The sequence below is a fragment of the Macadamia integrifolia genome, chromosome 4 (genome assembly GCF_013358625.1).
Source record: "Macadamia integrifolia cultivar HAES 741 chromosome 4, SCU_Mint_v3, whole genome shotgun sequence".
Lineage (NCBI taxonomy): Eukaryota > Viridiplantae > Streptophyta > Magnoliopsida > Proteales > Proteaceae > Macadamia > Macadamia integrifolia.
In genome coordinates, this window is record NC_056560.1 from 37,244,460 (window position 1) to 37,250,705 (window position 6,246).

A 6,246-nucleotide genomic window follows, 5' to 3' on the forward strand; every position below is an offset into this window, starting at 1 on the left:
GGGGGGGTGGGGGAACTAGACTCGGCTAGCAACAAGAGCTAATAAAAGCATACAGCTAACAGATCCAAAACTGGACCAGCCAAAACAGTACAACAGCCCAAAAGGGGTGAAGCAACAAGAGAGGGGGATATAGAAAAAATAGGGGGGGGGGGCTACGCACAGGGAATGGTATCAACTTGCAGGTTCTAAGAGCCAATGATGTCTGTTCTTGGGGGAACTAGGAATAGGCTTTTGGGGGAGAAACTGGATTTTGGAGGATACATCAAAGGAGATGGCATTCCAAATCTTATCTAGAGAGCGGGATTTGGACGACCATCTACGGATGTTTCTCTTCATCCAGATATAGTTGACAGTAGCAGAGAAGGCCAATTTTCCAACAGTATCACAGATATAGGGGCCAGAGAAGGTCATGTCAACCTAGATCCATTCTCTATCAAAAGGAAGAATAGGCCTCGAGACAGACCAGCATTTGGAGAGAACTAAATTCCACATGGAACTGGAGAGGGGGCAAGAGAAGAAGGAGGGGGGGGGGATGTCTTCAGAATTATGGGAACAAAGGCAGCAGGAAGGTGAGATAGGGATTTGGCGGTAGATGAGAAAGGCTTGGGTAGGAAGGCAATTGGAAAAACATCTCCAAAGAGTAAGGGAGTGGTGAGGAATGTGGCCCTTGAACCAAACAAGGTTATGCCAAGGAACCACAGGACTAGAGGAGCGGATGGAGGACCAAGCCGAGGCGGAGGAAAAGATCCCATTTGATGAGTGAGTCCATGTGCATTTATCCTCTCTACCCCGGTGGCCAGGAGGAAGAGGAGGGAGGGAGGACCAGAGGTCTAATAGGGGGGAGCAGAGGGAGGGGGGACCAGCCAGAGGGGGACATAATATCAGAGACAGAGGTAGATTTGGGGATGCCAGAAGAGTAAATGATCCTAGGAGAGACCAAGGAGCCAAGGATACCAGCCGGATGCCAAGGGTCCATTCATAAGGAAGTGGATTGACCATTGCCAATGGAGAAGGAGATGGCATTAAGGGCTAAAGGATGGAGGGAGAGTATTTTCCTTCAAATCCAAGAACTGTCTTGGGGAACTTGAGAAGTCCAGATGGAGTGGTGCTTGAGCAGGTGGGAGTGAATCCAGTCCACCTAGATGCTCTTCTGCTTGGATGCAATTTTCCAAATGAGTTTCAGGATCCTAGCAGAATTGACATCCTTAATTCTCCTAATACCAAGGCCTCCTTCAACTTTGGGGAGACAGACCTTGCTCCAGCTAAGAGGATGGAGAAATCTGAAGGAATCTGTTCCTTTCCAGAGGAAGGAGCAGAAGATGCCTTCAATGTCCCTAACTGTGGCAGAGGGGAGGGAGAACACCCCAGACCAGTAGATGTACAGGGATTGAAGGACAGAGCGGATGAGGGTCAGATGGCTTGCATAAGAGAGAAGCTTGCCTCTCCAGAGCTGAAGCTTACAGCGCAGTTTGTCAAGCAAGGGGGAGCATATGTGAGGAGAGCCTGGAGGAAATGAGGGGAAGGTCAAGGTATTTAACTGGAAGGGAGCCCAAGGAGAAGCCAGTCAAACCAAGAAGAATGTTTTGGGAGTCAGAGGAGACTCTAGAAAGGAAAAGATTAGACTTAAGGAGATTGACTTTGAGGCCAGAGAGAGTCTCAAAGGATCTGAGAGAGTCCATGATGGTGGAAATGGAGAGAGGATCAGCTTTGGAGAATGTCTCTGTTTCTCTATTCTATTAGTTCTATTAGTAGTGGAACCAGTCTTTTTGTAGGTAAGATTTTTCATTTGTTGAACAAATTAATTGTTCTTCTTGAATAAGCTAGTAAAAAATGCTTTCTGAGGCATTTAAACAGATACAGTTATCAATATTTTTCCAGATTATGGAATTGGAAATATTCTTCCATATGTGATCCATTGAAAAGAATGAGCATGAAACTGGTGTTTCAGAGTTCAGACGAGGGAAACTCTAGTCTTGCCATACTAGAGAAGCTTTTCCATACAATATATCTTTTCTATTCTGTCTAACTGATGCGATCCTGGGTTTCGAAAACCCTGTTGAGTTCTCTATGGACACACCCAAGCTAAAAAAAGAACAATTACAAAGGGGCAGTGGCAATTTGGTAATTATTCTGAAGTTTGGGACTCCCTTCTGAAGGCAAACAGACCTTGGAATGGATACGTAATTAAAAGTGAAGACACAGGGCTAATCTGGAGGCACATACTAAGAGTGGGGACAAAACATAAAGGAGTCAAAATTTAGAGGGGTATTTTGTAAATTACACAAGATGGGTCTTTAGTAGCAAATAAGAAGATATCTTCTTTTCCCTTATGCTGAAACTGATTCATGATAGAACCAGCGGAAAGCAAACTTGATTTTGAGGGGTATTAGCGTACCCGTCTGGATTCCTATGGGTCTGAAACTTTGTATGAAGGTCATAGACCCATTGACCTACCAGATCTAAGAATTAATCAACCAAAAATGGGATCAAATACCTGGATAAAATCCAATGGAATCACCCGAGGTTTACTCAATATCAGCCCTGTTTGCAAGTTAGCTTCTCATCCGAATGATGTTCGATAAGTCTCCCCTATGAGTGTAACTAACATGTGGAAACTCAGGCAGAAAAGAATCAATAGAGTTCGATTCAAATATCTTGGACTGTCAGTACCGTCAGAAACAGAGGATGGCAGTAAATGGTAGAAGATATACAAAATAAAAGGAGGAACAGGAAGAAGAGTGGGGAAGATCACACGTGGGGAAAAAAAAAATCAAGTTTTTGAGTTGAGCAGAGAAAAGAGGAAGAAGACTGCCATATTTCAGCGGCATAACCAGTTAATAACTCAAATAAAACTCATTTCAATCACAAATATCTAATCCCATCGTAGGTTACAACCAAATATATAAAGAGAGAATTTCCTAAGCAAACTTTTAAAACTGAAAATAGAGTTCCAGGAATCTAACTTGGATTCTCACTCGTTCATAACTAACAAAGGGATACTGTTAAAATAAAAAATTACCTAAGCTACCAAACCACAAGTCAAACCAAAATTGTAAAAAAAAGAAAGGAAACTAGCAACCTCTAGCCATCGATCCTGCATCAACTCCCCTGCCCTTGAAAGAACTCGACTCCGTTAAGTTAGGTCATGCTCCCAAGATATCCTTGTAAATTGTTTGTCAATGAGGTGGCAGAAATATCGAGGTAGATGAGCGGAATGCATAGTTGTCAAGGAGTTTCGGACCTAGGCTTTCATGCACCTTGGTCGCCTAGGCGGGCACCTTGAATGTTTGCGTCGTCTTGAACGCTGTGGCAACTATGTCGGAATGTAACTCTTGAGGAGGGAGAGTAGGCTGGGATATCATTGGAGGAGGAGATTGTCGCCGATGAGGTATGTTTGATAACGTATGTGGTGACATCAAGTACATACGACCTCCTTGCTTAACTCTAATGGTGTTCCTTGCACCATTGTAAAGAATACCAGCCTGTCGTTGCCAAAGTTGCCCTAAAAGAATTTCACAGTACACCAACGGGTGACTAAGCAGGAGACATGGTACTTCTCTTCACAATTACGGCACATGATGCTTTTCAACCACTCATTGACTCTGATAACCTCTAGACTTTCTTCCTTCCGCTTTGCGGGGTTCAGGCTTCTTTCCTTCAATATGGAGTTGAGGTCTATGAGCTGAAGAAGTTGTGAGCATGTTCTTCAAATAGTTGTGCTCTTCAGCTGTCTTGTCATAGGCAGTTGCCACATCAGAAGACCTGAAATCACCATTGGCCAGTTCTACTAGAATCTTGGTGTACCTTAGGACTGGTTGCTGGTTTGACTCCTGAAGTTGGCACCTTGAAGGTATCCACTTTTTTGCTTCATTGCTGAGGCCAGATTTGCTATGATTTGTATTTCAATTTCAGATTGATTTCATGAAATAGTCTGCAGATAGATTTTGGTCAAGAAATTGAAATTGTTTTGGTTTCATCAATCTGAAATATTTCAAGGGTAAGAAATCCATTTGATAGTTCAATTTCAGATATAGATTCTCTATATTTCTTTGGGAGAGGGTGATGGTGGTGGGGGAGGAGGAGCAGGGCAGAACAGAGGCAGGAGCGTGGGTAGGGCCAGGAAGAGGGTGGTGGTGTGACCATTAGGAGAAGAATGGTGGTGTTTTATATTTAAAATGAAAAAACTACTTTGCCCATTAAAGTAACCATGTGCTCATTAAATAGCAAGAGTGAAATCAATTCAAATTTCAAAATTGAAACAACTCCTCGGCTATTTCAGAATTTCTATTCCATTTGATTTTTATTTCGCTGAAATAAGATGCAAAATCAAACCAAACAATTTCCAAAATAAAAATCACCCCATGAAATTGAAATAGAAATCATACCAAATCAGGCTTGAAAGTCGGCTAGTTTTTGAAATAACACATTCTCGTAATTAGGAGGGACAAACTTCTTGTTTAGAATGGCCCCCCAGTTAGCAATGGGTCCAATTTGTCTGACAGGCCTCAAATATATTACATCATTCCACCTTGAATATGTATATCCAGTAAACTTGGTGAGGATGGGCTCACACCTTTTCTCATCCAGAAAAGACTTATAAGTGGAAATCCTTTCAACTTTAGTAAGACAATCAAGGAAATCCTTTAGTCCCTTTTCACCAACGAACTCTGAAACCTCAACCTTGATGCTATAGTCTCTGTAAAAAAAATTGTCGTTTGACATCTTGAGGTATAGCTGGATCAGGTTGTTGCCTTTGAGGCGTGTCTTCGATCCATAAGATGATAAGATACCAAATTGAACTGGTGTAGATGGTCCAACGTCTTGTTGTTTGTCAGTCCTCAATAAGGCATGAAATTCTGTAACAAAGAACTTATCTAGTTTAGCCTCAGTCTTCTGCTGACTCTCAACCAGTTCCCGATATGAGGTTTGCAACTCGATATTGGTGATGTGAGATTGCCCTGTCATAGTTAGAATCTTCTAGAAAACTCGGCTTTGATACCACTGCGATCTCGGGGTTGGAAAACCCTGTTTGGGTTCCTATGGACCCACCCAAGCTAAAAAAAAAAAAAAAAACCAATTACAAAAGGGCAGTGTCAATTCTTTATTCTGAAGTTTGGGACCCCCTATTGAAGGAAATAGGGCGTATTGATCTGGGCTTGGAAACCTAATTAAAATTGAAGAAAGAGGGCTAGTCTGGAATCACATATTAAGAGTGAGGACAAAGCATAAGGGAATAAGAATCTAGAGGGGTATTTTATAAATAACACAAGATGGTTCTTTACTAACAAATAAGAAGAAAATATCTTCTTCTTCCTTGGGCTGATACTGATTCATGATAGAACCAGCAGGGAGCAAACTTAATTTCAAGGGGCAATATTGCACCCATATAAACTTTTATAGCTTTGAAACATTGTATGAAGGTCAGAAACCCATCGAACTACCAGATCTAATCAGTAACCGATCAAATATGGGATCAAATACCAGGATAAAATCGCCTGATATCACCCAACGGTAACTCAATACCGGCCCTGTTTGCAGGTATGCTTCTCAGCTCTATGATGTTTGTAAATCGAGGTATAGGGATCTCACCAGCGCTAATACCGAAATGGGTAGGGGCTGTTTCGTCTATTTTGTTTTTTCTGCATATTTCTTCCTATTATGCCCCTTGTTACTTTAGGTAATTATATATTGGATGAAGTGGGAATTGTAACATTAAGTTGTAACTCCCAACAGGTTACACATCCATTGATTCTCTTTTCCTCCCTCTTCTCTTTTTCTTCTTCTTCTAATATTGTTTACATGGTATCAAAGCAAGACCCTTAGGTACTACTGCAACTCTCCTATTATCTTGTTCTCCTCTCCTTTAAGGCTTTAACCATTATTGGTTGGTTCACCTCAGATCATCTTTGAGATCTCTTTAGGACTTTGTTTGAAGGGGTGCAGCACCCTATGCTGTTTTTTGGGATTTTTTAGAGACTAGTTCATGTTTCAAAGTAAGAACTAGGCCTTTGTTTGATGTTAATTGGTTTATGAAGCATAGTTTTTAACGTGCTGGTAAGGCGACGCCTTAGCAGCGCCTTGGCGCTGATGCGGTCTAGAGATGGTAGTCGCCTTAGCAGCGCCTTGGCGCTGATGCGGTCTAGAGATGGTAAGGCAGTGCTCTGCCTTATGTGAAGTGGCGCCTTATGGGTTTTTTTTTTTTTTTTTTTTTATGGAAAGGGTTTTTAGTTTTTATATGATTTTTGA

General features: G+C 41.8%; 1 protein-coding gene across 5 annotated transcripts in view; it reads left to right on the forward strand.

Annotated features, from left to right (window-relative positions):
* Positions 1-6,246, forward strand: part of LOC122075858 (target of rapamycin complex subunit LST8) — a 74,391-nt gene that overhangs the window by 21,093 nt on the left and 47,052 nt on the right. The gene's annotated exons all lie outside the window — the stretch shown is intronic.